Source organism: Melospiza melodia, chromosome 4 (assembly GCF_035770615.1).
Source record: "Melospiza melodia melodia isolate bMelMel2 chromosome 4, bMelMel2.pri, whole genome shotgun sequence".
Taxonomy (NCBI): Eukaryota; Metazoa; Chordata; class Aves; order Passeriformes; family Passerellidae; genus Melospiza; species Melospiza melodia.
Genome location: NC_086197.1, coordinates 73,647,202 through 73,668,143, shown reverse-complemented (window position 1 = coordinate 73,668,143; position 20,942 = coordinate 73,647,202). Strand labels below are relative to the sequence as shown.

General features: G+C 37.9%; 1 long non-coding RNA gene across 1 annotated transcript; it reads left to right on the top strand.

Annotated features, from left to right (window-relative positions):
- The first annotated feature begins 1,978 nt into the window (after nt 1-1,978).
- On the top strand, nt 1,979-7,331 carry LOC134417675 (uncharacterized). Its single transcript, XR_010027607.1, has 4 exons — nt 1,979-2,021; nt 2,203-2,327; nt 2,942-2,975; nt 6,304-7,331. It is a non-coding gene; the product is annotated as an uncharacterized LOC134417675 (long non-coding RNA).
- Nucleotides 7,332-20,942: the final 13,611 nt, after the last annotated feature.

The following is a 20,942-nucleotide window of genomic DNA, read 5'->3' as shown; positions in this document are numbered from 1 at the left end:
CTAGAGTAAATTCTCTAAAAATAACCTTCCCTCCTCGTTACCAGCTAATGATGTACATTCATGATCTGAGTTGCTCCACCCAACCATGTTTTTCCTGACTTTTGAGGAAGATGTGTTTGTTCAGCCACGCTGTTTATCCACTCATAAATGACCATCCACTCTTACTGGCTGACATGAAGCACAGAAGAAAGTGTTTCACTTAAAAGTACAGTTTTTACAAGGTCAACATGAAAGCATACATGCAAGTCCCAGGAAAATAATCAGACCTTATGGACAAGTTGGATAAACTTGTTTCTTATGGTAAATTTTGACTTTTTCACCCTGGTCATTAAAACCTACAGTTTGAGTGAACCCTGTAATGTAGTGAAATATGTATTTAGAAACATTTTTGTAGCAGTTTTGCTTCAAAAATATTATTATCTGTTTTAAGAGATTTTGTCAAATATAGACATTTCCCACAAAAGTTTGTTAAAAATGCCAATGAAAGGAAAACATTCAATCAGGTAAACCTAAAAATGCATACAAGAATTTTTGTCCTGACGTACACAGGCTAGCTCATGGAGAAAAATATTCTCAGAAACTTACTCACTCTTTTTCAAAACAAATGATTAGGACAGTAAATAGGTGCCAAAATGATAAAAGTATTCAATTACTTCCAACTAAGCACTCATTTCACAAGCATTAGGCTGGAAAGTCACTCAAATAATTGCTCAAAAAGAGTGTACTGGAGTCTATATGTTATACTTCTGATACCATTTAGTTGAATTGAATAATTAAATACAAGAACTAAGACCTGGTTTTCCCCTATACAGAAGTGTCTTTATGTGACTCTGGCAGTACAGATGGGCTGTAAAACAAGTGCAGTAATTAATGCCTGACTGAATGACCACTGGTACCAACTGGAACAGTGAAATGAAAACTAACCCCCAAATTTTCCTAAGCATTTTTCTAAATGAGAAATACCATAACTGTAATCAAAATTATTAACTACTAAAGAGTAGAAATAAATGCATTGATTTTTTAATTTGATTTTTATGACTGAAGACGTCAGAAAGTTATTGATGCTGTGCTAAAAATATACTGGAAGAGTACAAAGGACTTCTGGGGATTTGGTTTAGGAATATGTTTCTTTGTTTTTTGGCCAAGTCATAACAGGAAAACAAGTATTTTTCATAGAAATGCTGACATAACTTTACTAATAGCACCTTTAGCAGAGGTTGTTACAATGTGTATTTACTCAGGTACAGGATTAAATAAGAGATGTGAACTCACCATAGCAACCCCTGCATCACATTGCAGATATGCTGCTTCTAAGATACGGCAAATGTTTCTGAAGAAATACACACGAATATGAGGTAAACATCTATCAATTCAAATTGTGTTTCAAAACCACTTCGCAATACAGCATAACAAAAATGCAGCATCAATTGATGCTTTGTAAATTAATGTATTACTGGAGATTATATTATTATAATATATGAATTATTATTATTATTTATTTATTATAAAATACTGGAAGGTATTTTCATTGTGTTATGACTTTTGGCTCAAAGTATAAGTTTAGATAATTCCCCAATTCACTGTAGCCAAAATAGTGACAAACACAATATTGAGGTCCTCACAAAGACTGCTGTGAATCCTTACACTCAGTAGGAATCCAGGGAACTCACCTGTCTGTTGTGAACCACCTCCTGCTGATGTTCTGAGATCTTGCAATAATACTAATGTTCACCATAAGATATTCAGCAGAATTTTGAAAAAACAGTTAAAGTTGAAAGTAAGTTTTCTCCTAAGCAGTCTTTTTTCCCCACTTTTAAACACTTCACTCTCTCCTCTTCAGTATCCCTCTGCACCTTGAATTTTATCAGCTGTGTATGTCCCTTCAATTTATCTTTATGCAGGTTGGTTTTCTTGTTTTGCATAAAAAAAACTGCCATTGTATTTAAAAACTTACTTCTTGGATTTTTTTTTCCCTTAAATGTTTTCACTTTTACCTTCAAACCACTTTGGCAGTACCTAAGGTGAGATCCTGATGATATCCAGTGGGTTGCTATACCTCTGGGAATTAAACTTTTGCTGCTGTATCTTTCTTATACTTTACCCAATAATTCATGACAGAATTGACTCCTGCAAGGAGAACTAAGTGATCATATTGCTTTGGGTTTTTTCTTGATATTAATCAACCCTGTTGTCTCTCCCCAGATTTCAGTTGTAGAGGGGGAGCACCAATTTTCTCACGTTGCCTGAGATGACTGATAAAGAAGACAACAAGTATTCTGGACTGCCACATGAAGTTGTCTCCATACATTCTTCCATCACTGTTCAAGGTTTTGTCTCTGTGGTACAGAAATGCAGGAATCCTAAATAAATTATGAATATTTTTGGTAGCAGAAACAGAGGTTTAATTAAAACCTCAAAGCACTTTATTTAGCCCGAAAACCTCATTGTCAATCTGCATACCCACATTTTATCAGAAGGAAATGTTTTTTTATTCTTACAAACTAACAAGTTTGTTCATTGAGGATGTTAAAAAATCTGTTTAAAAATCCACTGATAAAATGCATCCCCCCATTTCCAACTTATTTCAACACCAAAGTTTATTTCAACACCATTTCCCCATTGATTTACCATATTTTTTCCCAGAGGGTTGTTTATACTTGGGGTAAGGGATGATGAACAGTGACTGAATTGTTGGTCCCTGGTGTTCCTGTGCTATGGGGACGTGACGTGGTCCCAGCTAACCCTGATTATGATGGGGGTCAAGGGCTCACCTTACCCATGAGTTGGGGTCCAAATGCTCCTTGGTGGAGCTCCTGCCCTGGCTCTGTGTTCCCTGGGATGGGGCCTTGATCCTGGTGGGAGCTGAGGCCAACTGTCCCAGGGCCTGAGAGAGGTGTTCAAGGAGCTATATTTCATCTCTGGTTTTTATTCCCTTGTCCAGGCTATCTATTGGTGCAAAACATGCAGCTGCTCAGGTAAGAAGGGGTGGTTCAGTCAGCATGGGTGAAACCCAGCCACAAAATGCCTGCCTGAGAAGCTGTGTGACAATTTCCACCTTAGCTATCATTCAAAACTTCCTTTAAGCAGCTCATTGTGCTCAGTTTTGACTGTCCCTTTGCTCAGCTAAGGGATAATGTTAATTGTAACTCTGTGCTGGCAGAGGTTGTCACAGCATATTTGAGCTCTTCCTTGGCTTCTTTATATCTGTAGTCCTCCTAGGTTTTCTTTGGCTTGTTTGTAGTTGTATTTTTGTTTGGTTTTTTGTCTGGCTGATTGGTTAAAGAATACACCTACTCCAAGTTTACGAGCTCCTTAAACAAGGAGTTGCTGGCTATGGTCCTCAGATGACTGAAATGGTAAAAATAATCTGGCCAAAATATGTTCCTTAAAAAACAATAAAATTCTAGATGACTTCTCATGATCCAGGTTTACACACTTCAGTTTAACTCATGGATATAGCCTAGTCACCATGGCATTGAGTTTCTTATATTAGATTGAGACCTTTGTGATTAACTATCACAGGGGTATAACCACACTTGCACTTGCTATTGGAACTCCAGATCACGAAACCCTTCACAAACTGTAGCAAAATGGGTCAAATGTCTGCCTACATGGCTCTCCAAATAACCACAATCAATGGGTACCATTTTCTGAAACTAGTGACAGTCATAGGTGTGATGTGGCCAGCATCATGTTCAGCTGCCTTTGAGGCCCTGCATCCAACAGAGTTTCTATTTGTAACTATTTATATTTATTGAAAATGGCTGTTGGCACCAGGACAGGCCAGAGCTTGCTCTTTGGTCTCTGGATGCATTAGGGAGAGCACTCTGTCTCCCACACCCTGCCTTTTCCCTGTTCAAAACAACAGCCATGTACAGAGCTGTGGAAATAGCTCATGACTTTCTGCTTTACATGTTGTAGATGTTGGGTGAACTCAATCCATTTAAAAAAAAAATCACATCCCCATCCCTCATTATCCTTTCCTCACAAGAATGTATTCCATCTTGACTTTTCCCCACCTGCCTTACTCCTGATGGAAGCAATCTACTCGGCATATTGCAACATGGTGTTAGAATTATTGTTTTATAGTACTTAACATTTTATTTTTCTTAAAACTGAATTTCTTAACTTTTTTAAGAGAAAGAAAAATCATCAGCTTTGTAGAAAGGAAATTTCAGCATTATATAGCTCAGAGAAGTAACATGAATCTTTTGCTATTGCCATCTAGGATTTTTGGACTTATTACTTGCTGTATCTGTGTTTTTGCATAGTGTTTTCAATTGAAATATTTCAAAAAGAATGTTTCATTCTCTTTTGTAGTGAACATTTCTGTTTGACATGTAATTCCTCATCATTGGTGCTTGAAATACGCGAGCATTAAGGATTGAGATAATATTATGTTGCTCACTGCTGCTCCTCACACCGCCCAAGGGAATGGGACACCCTGAGAGCTGAACTGATTTAGAAAATGACTAAAAATGACTAAGCCTCTCTTCCAGATTTGTACAAATAGTCCCTTTTTAACATGGAACTCCATAACCAAATCTGCCAATGCAGATTTCTTCCCTTACTTATTTTTCATTAAAATTTGTTTGGCTTTTTTGTGTTTTTTTTTTTTTTTTCAGGTTTGAGGTTTTTTTTGTTTTTTTTTTGGCATCGGATTTGTTTGTTTGTTTGTTTGCAGATATTTGATTTAAGGGAACAAAGTGATCAAACGACCCTCAGGTATTTTTCTGTATTTTTCTTACTGGAAGAAGTCTATGAAAGTCCTTTTATTATCCATTTACTTGCCACTGCAAGAAAATTTCCATAGATATATTTTACAATGAAGAAATGAGTAACACCACATAAACACATCCATTCTCTTAATTGAATGAGCTACAGCTTTTTGGCTGAAACAAACAAAAATATTATTTATAACTCAAATTACATTCCACAAACTATGCTCTCATCTATAAAGAAACTATAAATGGCATGGTAGGGTTTCATATTGGTTTTCTATTTTTTTTTCTCCAGTGACTTTCCTGTTGACCCCTCTTTTAATTTATAAATAAAACCTTGACTTTCTTGACTGCCAGCACTGAAAATCCACCCTGGGATCTGAGATCAAGCTGTGTCCTTTCTGCTTTATGCCAAAATAGACTCTGGTTCACCTCCTCAGTGCTGAGGTGGCTCTGCAGGGCTGGCAAGAATGTAAAGAAACAACAGTAGTTTTGCCAGTAAAAAGATAAAGTGAACGAATTCTCTCAGAAGTAGGAAGATACCAATTTTCAAGCCAGCTTTATAGAAAACAGCTGTTCTTTGAAACAAATGCTCATAGGAGGGTTGGGGTGGGACTTCTCATTGCTTGCTGCTTCTGCACAACCTTTTCCCCTTCGGTCTTTCCAGTTCAGCCTGCAGATCAGTCCAGCTGAGGGGTTTGTGGCTGTGGCTGCACACAGCACTGCTGGACTCAGGTGTTTTCGCCCTCTTTGAGCTGTTTGTGCCCTTATGCTTGCGCTGATGCTGAGAATGTTGTGTGCACTGGGTGGAGGGGTGTCCTGTGGAGGTCCCAAGCTTGTCAAGCCAGGTCCCAACACAGCTCTGCAAACATTTGGGCTGTCTTGGATATATGCTCACCCATCTGCTTCTGTATTTTTGGGGTATCAGATGAAATCTAGGAAGTCAGTTTCCTAATTATTTTTTGAAGTCTGGTCAAGGGTGAATGCTCAACCAGTTTTTTGCAGTTAGTTATAAAACCTTCCAAAATTCTTTTGAAGCCAATCTTCTGTAACATAGTTGGCAAATACTTGTTCTCAGTGGAAGGAAGTCTGATGGATATAAAATTCCTTTGGGCAGAGCACAAAACTTTGAGATGTTCAGCTTCCATTGGGAAGTGAGTGTCTGCAGAGGTCAGGAACCCACTTCACTCACACACAGGGATCTAGCCCTCTGTTGCTGTCATGGGAGAAGGGCTCACTCCTTGCAAGGACAGGAGTTACACAGGGCAGAGAAATGTGGGCAAAGCAGAGAGGGCTCAAGGCCTGACAGCAGTCAGAAAAGGTGCCAACAGGGACTGCTCCAGTGGTTTTCCAGAAGCTGCAATTATTCCTGCTGTCAACCAGGAGTACTGAGGCACATGATAGGTGAGAAACACTCCCAGGAAAATGGTAACAGGTGAGGTCAGGCAAAGACAGAATTGTGTCCAAAGGCACACATGAAGCCCCCTTCCCTGTCTGCAGAGAGTCTTAGCTCTGTTGGCTGAACTCAGGTTCAGCTGCTCAATCCTATAATTCACTGTGTTTTATTTCTCATTTATTGAAGAATAGAGAGGAGGTAATGATGCATAACAGACCGCTGCCCCTGGAGCTCTTTCAGGCTGTGGACCACAAAATCCCAGTTTCCAGCTCTGAGAAATAATCAGCTACAGTTCTGTTGGTTCTTAGGGACAAGTGAAGTTCATGATGACCTGCTGATGTCTGGATTGTCAGCTGCCCACCACTGTCTGTCTTTTCCACTGGCTGTCCCCTGCCACCCCATGCCACCAGCTGGCTGAGAGCACTGAGCTCATCATGCAGCGCTGCCACAACCCTTCTGGAGGGCCTGACAAGCATTGAGAAGCAAAGCTGAAACATTATTTCTACTTCATAACAGGACAGAGTTAACAGGAGAAGAAGCACTGAGCCATAGGGAATGTGCATTGGCATTTATAGTTCCTTCTGCAGATGCATCCTGTATGAAATGTGAGTCTCGTCGCTGCCTCCTTGAGTTTGATGAAAGAGATAGTGGGACTTCATTTTTTATTTTAAATGTAATTTGGCTCTCTGGATATACACTGACATGTAGACTAAGAGAAAAGGAAGATAATTACAAAAGCTAATTAAAATATCTTCCACATAAACCAGAGATTTACACAGAATTTCTTCCAGAAGAAATTGCTTTGTGCTTGGTTTGGCTTAATAAAATTTATGTTTTATTTTTGATGGACTTTTTAAGGCTACTTTGCAAATATGTATTTGCATTCTAATTTTAATAATCACAGTAATCTGAACATTCACTTTTTTTTTGCCTAAGGGGTAAAAATCTAAATGTGGCAGAAAATGTGTCTTTTAACAGTGAGCCTCTGTAACTGTTTCCTACCCGCCACCACTGAAAAGGTAATTCTTTTTAAGGAATAAACCCAAATTCATGAAACCAAAGACATTCACAGTCAAGACATTGACTCTTTTTTTTCTCTTAGCCCAATACTATTTGTTTATGTATTACAGCATCTGCTGAACCTTATGTAAGACCTGTTGCAAGAACTTGTGATATCTGATGAATAAAGGACAAAGTCTCAGTTTAGTTTTGAATTTTCAGGGTTGAGTGGATTCTTCTGTAACCCTGTCCCAGGTCTTACTGCTCCAGATGGTTCAACTGTTAGTCGTGTCTCTCTCTGATTAATGGAGAAACTCCTGTCACTGCATGCCTTGAGCTTGCAACCCTGTATGTACAAAGGAGATCAAAAGACATTCCTTGGGAAAAAGTGCTAAAATTTACATATTAACTGACAAATTTCTTTTTGAATTAGATGAACAGCTAGATTGCATTATAAGAAACAACCATTGCATTTTATGAGTTATCAGTCACTTAAATTAGAAGAATGATCCTCTGAATCAAAATTCTGTCCTTAGCTCAGTTTTTAATATTCCAACTACATGGGCATCCATTTTTTCATCACATAAACTAGTTAGCAATCAGAAAGCCTAATCTTGTTCATTTCATTCAGATAAATATTCTCACTGGGGTAATGAAGTTCTCATAAGAATAATATGAACATGGCTACTTAATTCTTGCCTAGATAATGTTAAATCATTTGATTAAATCCCTTTTTGCCCCTCAAGGCTACTGACAAGAAAAATTAACCAAAACTCACAAATATCCAGCTATGATCCAGTACAAACCACATACATTCCTGAGGAGAAAAATAAAAGGAACTTTCTTTAAGCAGAAGTATGTTTTTAATATGAGAGTGAAGACAGAGTAATATTGTTGGATTACCATAATTAACCAGGCCAACTTTCAAAAAAACCCAAACCCAAATATGCAGACAAATTGCCTTCAGAAATTAATTGGATTCTGTATCAAAAATATTTTGCATTTTACTTGCAAATGTACACTTTTCCTGAGGACAAATGTGTTTGCTCATTTAATTAAATCATGCATGCTATGACATACCAGAAAATATGCAGAACAGTGGATTCAAGGACACCTGGATCATGGCACTTCTTGTCTTCTTAGCTCTAGAACTGGCCATTGAAACACTATGCCCATCACATGGGTGAAATGCACTTTGGGAATACAGGCAATATACACTCAATTACTGCTCTTTATTTAATAGGCAAAAAATTGAGTGGAGATAAATGGTTTTAATCATTAGGAATACATGTTGCATAAAGAAAACTGCATCAAGCAAATGTTGATGTCTACACACTGTAGAGCAATTTTAGCAAGGATTGTACCTGTGAGCATGAATCTTTGACAATCCCCACAAACAATCCCACAGCGATGATTAATAGTTAACAATGAGCAGGTAAAGTCCTGTAGTATACATCAGCTCTAAAATTTATAAATATTAAAATCCATAAAATCCTGCACAACATTGCCCCGGTAGGAGACTGGCATGTGAGGACACAAAAAGTTAACCTGGACAAAGCTGGGCTGTTGCTGCAGGCAGTGCAGTGGGAGGGGAAGAGCTGTTCCCTGTGGCTTCTGCTTGAGCTATGCAGGCAGCTCAGTAAACATGGGGTAGGGACAGCATCATTTGTTTTCACCAAATCACCCATAGCCATGCCTAGAAAAATGAATTAAGGTTATGGAACTTTTGATAGTTTCTATCTCTGGATTTCTTAATTGATAAATATCTGTTACACTTTGCCCATTTCATTAAATAGTATTTGCAGTTTTAATTTTGTGGTTACTTCTCTCTTTTGAAATAAAAAAAAAAAAAAAAACAGAGAAAAATCAGTCAATAACAAGAGCTTAAGCCTTTTGCCATTTTCAAATTAGTTTATTTTTGGAAAAACATGGCTTCATTAATCTGAGTCTACATAAAAACCTTCAATGTTTTTAGCTCAAGCCTTCCAGGGCATTTCACCTTCAGAGACAAAATGGAGATGTTTTGAAAGAGAAAAGGCTACTGATGTGTGGTAATACAACAAAAAATAGATAAGAAACTGTCACAGTGTTCTAAGCCAGTGTGTTCCAGGAGCTGCATCATCACCCCTCCACTTGGCAAATCAGTGTGCTTTTATTTCCAGAAGTCTTTTAGCTCCCTCCTTTCCTTCCTCACTCCTTCCTTTCTTCCCTCTTGTGTTTTACCCTGTAAAAATATATGCTGGCCACAGGACAAGAGAGAGGATAGCATGACTTGGCAGGAAAAGAGAGATGGATATCTAGAACAAAAGAAAATACAGTAAGAAAATGGTGGAGCTGACTGTGGAAGACAGTCAGGCTCTTGTAAGTACAGGCAGATACTGGATGAGACTAAAACAGAATATTTAATGTATGCCCATAGTAATTATCAATATTAATATCACTACGTAATGGCTGTTAAAAGCATAAAAATAAGAAAACTAAAATTGATAGAATTCATAGAAGCCATTATGGTAATTTAAATCCTTATTATGGGTGTTTACTTATGTCTCAGGGTAGAATAATGAACCTTTAATTGCAGGCAAGCAATTTTATGTAGGGATAAATCAGAACTTGGGCACAGTGATAGCATTTATCCAACAATGCCCTTGATTTTGGCACTCATTCAGCATTCTCTATATAAAGTTTTAATGCAAAACATCTGAAGCACACAGTTAATAAAGCTGTTAGGTACAACTTATATGGAATGAAACGTTTCCCATTCTCTCCCCGCTTTTTTTCCTTTCAGCTCACACAGGCCTTATTTTCCCAGAATGGCTTCACTTTTTTGATCTCCAAACTAAGGGAAAAATGGAGCCAAACAAAATAAAACACACATGCAGCAAGCACAGTTGATTTCTGAGGCTGGAAGGCTGAAATGCAGAATGACTTCTTGTTCGAGGAATGTTTTGTTAAGCATGGAGAAATATTGTTTTCTGAAGGAGCTACACATATTAAATATCCTTAAACAGTGTCATATCAAAAGACTGATGACTGTATTTTAAGAGCAGGAGATCTTAGTATTAGTCTAGAATAGAGTAAGAAGTATCTGTGTTAATTCATTCTAGTTTCAGTGCATATTAAATAAAATGTGACCTGTCCTCAACTTGAGATTCCTTGAGAAGTAATATAAAATATTACTAAACATGCTAATGGGATAGAAAAAAAAAATCCTTATCCTTGTGTCAACACTCAGACTCCTGATTGTCTCGGGCAGCCCTGGCCAGAGGTCCATGGCCAGCAAACCCCTTCACACACTATCAGAGGCCTGGCTCAAGCACCCAACGTGGTCTAGGCTGCAGCCTGAGGTGTTTTCTCACCAATTAAAGGCAGATTTTTTGGTGCTTGCAATGCACCAGTGCGCTCATGGGAGGTGTGCTAGCCAGTGAGCAAGGGGCTGCTGGGCAGATCCAGGTATGGGGAGCAAGGTTTACTGCAGCTAGGTTAAAACCCCTGCCATAATTACGAAACTTTGCCTGATTTATAAGATGGAAAACCATAAAGTAAATAACAAGGTTATTGGTGTTACCAAGTCAAGGGAAGAGAATTATTGTGACGTTCCAAAAAGTACCAATCTGAAGAGAATGAAGAAGTTCTCACTTTCTGTATGAGCATGGAAAATAAGAGGGAAATTAGGCAATGTTATCTAAAATAATTTCTGATGGCTCATATAATAAAATGTCTGGAACCCCAAACTCAGCTATCAAGATGTCCCAACATCCAAAAATCAATGCAGACTTTACAAGTAAACTACAAAGGCTCTGGCAAGAGTTTAGTACCCAAAACAGGAACAAGATCTGTCTGCTTTTCTCATCTGCCTTTGCTACTTATCTAGCCATCTACAATGCTTTAATAGGTATATATATAAAAAAAATTATATACACACAAATGTTATTTTAAACATTCAAGTGTCAATAGTAGTGTCACCATAGTTCATGTTTTAGCTTTTATTAAGCTAATTTTTTAGCTCTAATTTAAACAGAGTATTGCAAAATCTCAGTAAGGAACTAGATTTGAATTTGGATATATCTAGGAATAGCGCAGTTCTAAATGTTTCAAGTTGGAATAATTTATTTGTAAAGTAAAATGGAATCTACTCACAATTTTGTGTTTAGAAATGAAATTGTTTGTCTGGCTTTGCATTTGATTGGACTAATTAGTGGCTGGACTCAGCATAATTGTTGTGTTTCCTAGGAAAGGACTCAGTATACTACATTTAATATGAACTATATTATCTGATAAACGTTTTATACTAAATTCTGGGGAAAAATTTGCAAGATGAAGAGAGAATATTATTTTACACAACCTGTTTCACAATTTTACACAATGTATTTCACATACCTCTCTGAAACTAAGGTGTTTAAATGACCAGAACAATCTCGATTGTTTTACTTATATAACTTTTATACGATCCATTTATGGCTGATATTTATTGAGTTTATGTAGCCCTATATTCCAGATTGCTCTTTAAAGATTATTTTATAACTCAGAACTGAATCACACACATCAACATACACACAAAATTTCCCTTAACAGAATTCAAAGGTGGTGACTTCAAGCACTCAAAGGATTTAGAAAGGTACGAATCAAGAATGCCAGTGAACTCTTAGGTCATGTGCCTTTTATAAATATGAATAATATTGAATTATGTTCCTCTGTTCTCTGCAGCTGTTCCCACTAAGAATTTTTCCACAAGTTTTTGTTTGGCTGCCTATGGAAGGCAGATCCTCCAGGACAACAAGCCCACTGCTAAAGGCCTAGATTTTATTACAAAATTTGACGAGATTTATCAGGTTGTATTTTTTTCTTAATATTGATCATTCGTTAGCAGTTGAAGCATGGAAGTTTTATATAGGCACATGAAATGTTCATCTTAGCTTGTTATCTGCCATGAAAAAAATCCAGCCCAAATAAAACTGGAGAACATTATAAGGGACTTAAATCAAAGGTTGGTAATGGGGAGTATTGGACAGTCTAATATTAGTGTGGGCTGGGACAGATGAGTTCTGCCTGAGCTGCAATCCATAATGAATGTAAGAATATGAGGAGCATAAATTCATTATTGGTTTGGTAGGCTTTTTTTTTTTTTTTAACCACCATTTTCAATAACCTTGGAGGTCCATATTCTTTCCTGTCATAGCTCTGGAAATCTGAGACAAAGGATAAAGCACTGGAGAAGAAAAGATTGGATGTAGAAACCTAAGTGGCATTTTAATTTTCACTTCTCTGAAGTAGCCTTTTGCTCTTAAGGAGGGTATAACCCTTTCTGAGCCCACAGACAAAACAATTTAAATCCAGCATGGTTAGAATATGCTGTATGAGATGGGCAGAAGCTAATCATGGGTTGAGGTCCAGTGTGAGCCTAGAAGTACCCTGAAAATTGCAATCTTTATTTAGAAAAATTCAAAGGAAAAATAATACGACTTTTTATTTTCAACAACTACATGGTTTCAAAATTGCCCACAATGTTACAGCAATGTCAAGGAAGGGTTAAATAAACTCAGAATGAAATGATAGAACACAAGTCAAACATCCTGTCTGGCTAAATTGCCACAGACTGCACCATGTGATCGTGCAGAAAGCATTGAAATGCTGGAGTCTCCATCTGCAATGTAGGGCAAAAAGGGATTTATCTAGTGATAAGTTAAAACTGTTCCTAGTTACGATTTCTCTGAGTTGAGACTAGTACAATACTTCATTGCAATCAATCTGCCTTGGCTTGCTAGAGAACAAAATGCAACCAGATTCAGAGGAAAAGGAGATGACCTCGTGAACTTGAATACCTGCCCTACCTTGTGGCTGTCATTAACTCATAGCTGTTTACCAAGGGGATCATAAAACTTTTGTTGCAATTAATGACTGATAGTGAAATTTAAAATTCAGAGACGTATCTGTTAAATTAGTCAGCAACTGTTACCTTGCCCATGTTTATTCAGGTTTTATTTATTGTGAAATATGAGATGACATATTTTACTTGTCACTGTGGAAATATTTATATCCTGAGTAGTAAGTAAATAAAATACCTAAAACATAGTTAAATTGTAGTTATTACTAATTATTGAATAAATAAAACCTTTTGGATTTTGAAGCTGAAGAAGATGATTCAGACACTGAGTTTGAAAAGGAAAATTAAACATTCAATTTATATGTGGAGTTCAGATTCTAGTTTAGAGTTCAAAAATACCTGGGAGAGCATGTCAACATATACATGGTTTACATTTTCTTGGATCATGGGCATGGGAGAGTACAAATAATATCAACTTGGAACATATAGTAAAATAGCACTTAAGTATTTACACTAAAAGTAAAGGAAATTACAAGCTGACATCAAAGGGACTAAGGATATTTCAAGGAAGCTGCAATTTCCAGTATGGCAAAGCACTACATTATAAGCTGCATAAAAAAAAGGAAATTATCTAACACTTGAGTCTTCAAATGCATGATTTTACCCAATGTATATTGATTTTTGTCACCATTGACTTCTGATTTTATCAGTGATCTGTTGAAAAACTGTATTTTGATGACATTTAAAATTGCAGAAAAGTAGATCAATTGAAATAACTTCAAAGAGATTTCAACTATGTATAAGCAGATTTCTAATGCTGATTAAATATTTGAAACTTATGAAGTGTTTTCAGATAAAACAATTTTTTAAAAATTAAAAATAATTTTTTTATTCTTTAACATAAAAGGTGTCCAAAAATTTATGCATATAGTGGTTGCTTTGAATTAATCATAGAATTGCAGAATCATGGAATCAGAAAGTGGCTTGAGTTGTAAGGGACCTTTAGAGGATCTTAAATTTTAGCCACATGGTCTTGTTGCAGAAGGAGAAAAAACTGGGTGGGAAAATGCAAGCTATCAATTTCACAGTAAATAAGGTAGCACAGACAGCATATTTTTAAGTGCCAGAAAAATACGTTGAATATGAAGACTTCATGAAAATCAAGATGGAGAGCTGGTAACTCCATTCCTCAGGGAATGAATAACTGCAACTTAACTGCTGCAAACTTTTAGTGCATGTTATAAACCTATTTATTTCAAAATTATATAAAAGAGAAATTGACATATTTTGGTACCTGAATAATTAATGAATGCTTGCAGGTTTCAAAGTGCCAGGCTTGAGGGTTTGAAACCTTTCTGCTGAGAAAATGTGAGAAAAATGAGAAAGTATGTGGTTCTTTTAAAATTTCCCCATATGTTCATTAGCATATATGTGGAGTAGCATTAGTTTTCTTTTCTTTCATCCCTTAGACTTCTCTGCCTTGATGGAAGGTATGTAGGTATCAGGATGACCACATGGAGGGGAAGAAGGAGGTTTAGCAAATGGAGATACATATTGAGGGGTCATGCATTTTCTTGCATTTACATACTCAAAATCATTTAACATCTCAATCCTGCTTTGTCATCAGTTAGTGTTTAAAAGACAAATATTATTTTAGTCATCTCTTAAAGGTCATTATTCATCCTTAATTTCTATTGAATTCAAGGTTAATCTAAGTTCCTTGATGTGTCAAGGAACAAAACAGGGCTGACTTGTTTCTTAGAAGAATTGAAGACCTTAGAGAATAAAATAGCAAAGCAAATGCTGAGAAATTCTTTCATTCAAATTCCACTCCCATGAATCATCTCTCTCTTGCTCTGTAAGTATGTGTGATATGTGTATCAGAGGGGAGAGCAAGTGAAAGTGCCCATTATTACTTTGACTGCCATCTACTCATGCAATTTGGCAGCACCTTGGAGTCATGAAGTAGAAAGTGTAAAATACGTTTCTGAAGACTCAGATTCCATCTGGTTTTAAATTATAACAGCTATTCCAAATTTTCTATTTATATTTCTCAGAATGACAATTTTTGGTGAAGTTGTGCCTCTATCTTTACCTACTTAGATCTTTGGTGGCTCAAACGTATACTTGTAGAATTTGCAATGGAGAAGATAATATATCAGTGAGTATGTTTGGTCCTGCTCTATTTAAATGGCACATTTTTCAAATTTCTATGTTATGAAATCAATAACTCTTTGCTGTCAGAGAAATATATAAGTGGATATCTGTATTTTTCAGGCAGTTGTCCCCTTGCTCTGCTCATGCTGTGAGTCCAGCAGAAGCTGTGTGGCCCAAACTAATAGACTGTCAGGCTTGATCATGAATTGCACCCACACATCATTCATTTTGTTCAAAACATATGAAAAGTAAGCTGAGGCCTGCCTCCAGAAGACCTTGGAAATACAACCTAGCATATAATCTTGAGTCTACCTGTGTGCTGAGTAACTAATTGAACAGATAGTACAGCATTGTGTTGCCACTTACAGACAGTTTTGATATACTGTAGTCCCTTTACATAGGTGTTGAGGGGGAAGGAGCTAGGCCTAGATTACCCTGAAAGATATCTGCTTTTGCCTTGTAGTCTACTTGGAAATGTCTAAACTTAATGCCTGTTTTTGGAAAAATTCAGCTATCCATAAGTTTGCAGAAGAAATGAAGTGTAGAGGATTTCTATGTGATCATATTTGGCTTTTAGGCATCATGAGCTGGACATTAGAGCTTTTTCCTGGTCCCTCCTTTGTCTTCTTGAGCAGAGCTATATTGCTGCTTAGACCCATGGGCTTCCCCAAAAGCACAGGAAAACTTTGCTTCTGTGGGGCGCAGAGAACCTGCCTGGACTCAAGCTTCCCTTCCCATCAATTGTTTTTTACTTCAACAGATGATGCAGAATGCAGAAATGGTGCTGGAAGTTAGAACAGAAATTCAAAGTCTGCTCCTGTTACAATCAACTGCTGAACTACACAATCATGAGTCCTTTTTGTCCCTTGTTTGCTATGGTAAATCACAGGTTTAGAGACAGGCAGCAGCTCCTCACATGTCTCTAATGCTTAGCTAAATATCACCTTGCCCCTACGTCAAGCAGTCCTGTATCACCCAGTTACTGAAACATGCATCTATCTTATGCACACATTTAAGAGGACAATTTAACATAATTTTGCAAACAAACACTAGACCAAGGAAAGCTCTTTAATCTTGGGAGGTCAGGTAGAAAATTAATTTCAGATGTGCCTGGTTTGTTCAACAAAGGGTTGTTTCCTTGATCTAGGAAGACACTGAACATGGACTTCTGTGCCTTCTCATATGCAGTCTCATCCAGCTTGCTTACACAAGAACAGTTACACTTCCAGAAATTCAAAATAGACATGTAGTGAAATCAGTTTATTTAATGGAAGCCTTTCCAGGTAAACTATGTTAAAAATGCAGGGAGTTTGATGTAAATAGTGTAAGTCAGCCTGGATGTCCAGCGTTCCTATCATGTTTTTATACTAAAACCATTCCAACATCTACTAGTTTAAACTATCAGATAATCAACACTCAGTATTTTTCCTGCAAAATGTTGTTATACTACTCCAATGGTGTTAGTTTAAAAAGCTCAAAGGCAGCCAGAGAGAGGACAGGCTCATATTCAGGCGCAGCTACCGCCGTGGGGAGCAGCTCCTTGCTGCAGATGGCAGCTCCCCAGCACAGCTCTGGGCTCTCCTCTCTGCCAGGGGATTTCTCTTGGCTCTCTGTAGGTTTCCATCACTGCAATTGCTGCTCCTACTCCTGCTTGTAATTCCTGCAAGATGCATCTTTTAAAGACCAAGGTGTTTTGAAACGCTTCTGTAACACCAGTGACATTACCAGAGATAATAGATTCCCTTTTCCTTTTAGACACATTTACAAACCATTTTTTAAAAATACTAAAAACACTGGTTTGATAAGGCCAAAATAAGCTGTTTTTAGAAATTAGAAAATAAGCTATTTTTTATGTAAAGGAAATATCATATGCAGGCAGCAGTGCAGATGGCAGGAAACTTGGACCCTAATGTAAATTTAGAAGCTAAGAAACTGAGTTTCTGGGTGAAGTTTCAGTTTCTCCCTTTTTGGTTTCAGAAGGATACAGAAGGATGACATTTTACAAAATACAAAGATTTCATGTGTGTTAGGATGGCCCCAAATGTGGGGTAAGAGGTGGAAACTCCTGAGTGAAAGAAAAGCTTCAGTAAAGAGTGGGCAGATGCTGCTGGTGAACAAAATGAAGATGGAGGATGATAGTCAGAGATGTTGTAAAACAATGGAAGAGGATTCAGGAGTTTCACATAAGAAATAGTGTTCATCTAGCACAAAGACAGCTTTGCATCTGACCAAAACACCCTCTGCAGGTTTGATGCAGAAATAGGCATCTTTACATTGCTCAGCTGAAAGAAGGTTTTGGGACATATTTGTCATGCAAACTGCAGATCTTGAAAATCTTTGGAATTTGGTGCAACTCTAACAAACGTTTCCATATATCAAAGTAGTCTGTTTTAAAGGCAAAACCAATCTTGGTATTTCTTTGCCACAGGCTTTAATATATGGCTGTGTTGGAAAGGCTCTGCCCATGCCATGTAGAGGAACTGCTGGTGCCTGGCAAAAGCATATTGGCATACAGAAGTGGGATCTGGCAAAGAGCAGATCCTTTGCTAATGAATCAGCACAAGCAGTTCAGTTTGGACAGAAACAAACTATAAAATGCCAGCTCAGCAGGAACTCTTCCTCGAATACATCAAAGCTGTTCCTTTCTACATGGCACAGCTGCCTTCTTTCCAAGAATTTCTAAGCCAGTATTCTTGTTTTCAAATAGTTTTTAAAAGCATACAACCCCCACCCTGCCCCACATGTCCACAAATGAATGAAAAAGATGTAAAAATTAGAAGCATCAAAATATTAAAGACATCAACCAAGCATCAAAATATTAAAATCATCAATCATGCAAAGCAGAAGCATAGCTGGCTACAGTCCCCCCTTGATTATATTAAAAAATAAATGTTACTTTTTTTCTGAAGAAGTAGATATGTTGACCATCCTTTTTTTCTTTATCTGGGTATTTAATGTCTTTTCCCCTAATGTTTGATTTTCTCTATAACTAAGCACTATTATTTGCATGAACTAGATTTCAGTTGCATCGGTAACTGTGGGATAGTTTTTCTATTTCAGCAGATTGGGATAGAACAATCAGAAGTAATATCACAACTAACACAACACCTGAGTTATCTTACAGCATTTCTGAAGCTGTGGATTCTGTAAAAGAATAAGAAAACAGCAGGTCAATATGTTATTAATTATAGTAGTGTGGTTGTGGTGTTGTGGCTGTCCCAAGGCAGGGGAGCTGCAGTGAGTGGACACTTGTGAGTTGATCTCCACCTTTGTGAGGGGCAGCCACAGCACACACTCAGAGCCATGGGGCACTAAGCATCAGCCCTACAGCCTCACCTGGCTGCTGGGCAGGATATTCCCCACCTGGGACAGCAGGTAACAGAGATCTGGAGGTAGCACCGCTCCCATAGGTCTTCCCAGTCTGTTTCGCACTGGTAGGACAAAGGGCACTGGTTAACTGTTGGAAAAAAGGCAGAAATGCTGCGTTGTGCTGTAAATAACAGGCTTATGGGAGGGGATCACAGGCTGCTTGTGTTGGTGCAGAAGGAGGAGATGGCAGAGCTGAGCAGTGTTTCTGGCCAAGCCAGGCTGGGTTTCCTTCTACATTTCTCAGCAGTCTTGGCCCTATGTCTTAACTTCAGCAGAATTTAGGTGTACTGGATTAGACTTGGGCATTATACAGGTTAGTGATCTTCTGCAAGGCATTATTTTTTTATAATAACTAGAAGTGTGCATTGGTAAGAAGTTGGATGGGAAACTTGAACATGCCAACAGCTGGGGTGAGGTAGACACACCCGATAAGGTAAGCAGTGTACAATATTTATCTGGTTTTGCTGTTGGTGTGCAACAGTACAAGAAAAATGGCTGCACCAGAGACAGGGGAGGGGGCCCCTGCTGAGAGCTCAGCAAAAAAGGAGAAGTTCTTCGGCATGTTTCATGAGTGTTCAAGCATCCAAGGCTGCTGCTATTGCTGGTGACTGCCTCTAAGATCTGCTGCATTCTAAGATCAGAGCACCACCTGTGGCTTTGGATCGAATATTACAGAGGAAGAATATAATCACTCCTATGTGGAAGAGGAATCTTCTCTAGGGAACAAACTGGCTCTTGCTATTTCTGGGTAAGCAAAGCAAGCTGTTTGTGAGATGCAAAGGACTTATCCTGATGTCACAACTGGATCTGCTGAGACCATCTCTTGCTGTGCCAGCAAGAACCAAAATATGTCCTGGGAGATGTCCTAGAATGTATACGAATATATGGAGCAAAGCAGACTAGCAGGGTGGAAGCTGTGAGACAGAGAGTTCTGTGAGGTACTGAGAAGAGGACACATGAAGAGAGGAATTTTTTTTTAAAGTGTACCATAAAATATGCAGCAGTTAGGCAGAGGGGCAGCTTCAGAGCAAGGCAGAATTAGAGGCATTAAAAACCACAGAATTCAGCATAAAATGAAGTAAATAATAAGCACATAAAAATACACAAGGTAGAAAATACATTGAAAATTCCATCTTCCTGGGTATGGTCATGATTTTCTACCAGACTAATTCATCACCTATACCTTTTTGAGAGCATTTAGGGTCCAAAAATGATGAGACCCTCCATAAAGTATCTTCTTGAACTTACCTTGCTTGACAAAGCTTCCTTCAGATTCACTAAGTCTAAGTATTGATGGAGATGGTGTTTTTGTTTTTTTTTGCTATAATGGCTTTATAAGAAGTGAGAAGTTCAAGTTCAGATCCCTACTTAGCCAGTTCTCCATTAGGCTTTGATCAGTTCAGATCTCAATCCCCTGCTGCCCAAAGGCCCTTCTGAAGTTTGGGTATAAATCATAGCAAAATGAGTGGAAGGCAGGGAGGATGTTGAAGCAAAGGATGCTTTTTCATGAGTCCAGGAGGAGAAAAATAAGAGAATCACAAGGAACCTGGAGGCTGTATCTCAAGTGTTTGACTTGAAATTATTGCAAAATCACTGCTTAGAGCTGGAGCTGTAACATTCACATCCTCCTTTTCTTAAAATAGGCATTTAGCGTAAATCTGATTTCAGTCCTTCAGTACATTAATTCTCCAAATACAAAGGTGAGGACAGTAATAGCTGCCTTCTCACAGGCAGTATGTGCAACTAAATTCTTGAATGTGTATGAGGTGCTCAGATACGATTCTGAATTTTTGCCTACGATCAGTTGGGAGGACAAGAGTCAATCTCTCTTTAAATAAGGCTTTGAATCAGTGGGCAGCTAGTAAGGAAAAAGCAAAATATTTAAGAACTGCTCATGGTTTTGCAGCAATCTATTATTAAAACAAAGTATAAGTGATAATACTGGGATGAAGAGTGTAAAATTATAAAAGTCTTTACTAGATAGAATACACAATTCTTTTTAGAATGAGCAAAATTCTGCTTTTCTGAGTGGGCTGCTTAAAGAACCCACTGTTAGAATGCGTTCCACTGTTGATAATTAAAACCAGTCAAATGTCCTTAAAATAAAAAAGTCTATGTTCTTATCCAAAAAGGATGGTTAGGACAGTCCTGTCAACATGCTTTTCTGAAAAACTCTTTTGGGCACTGGAATCATCTGCCCAGGGAGATGGTGGAGTCACTGTCCCTGGAGGTGTCTAAAAAAAGACTGGATGTGACACTCAGTGCCATGGTTTAGTTGAAAAGATGGTGCTAGGTCATAGGTTAGATTTGATGATCTCAAGGGTCTTTTCTAACCTAGTTAACTCTGTGATTCTGTGATGTAAAGTGATAAGCAAGAAATTGTGGTGTCCCTGCAGGCAGAGAGAGGTTGCATCTTTTTCAAAGTCATGCTTTTGTGTGGCTACACATGCCTGCATTCTCATATTCACTCACTCTGCCC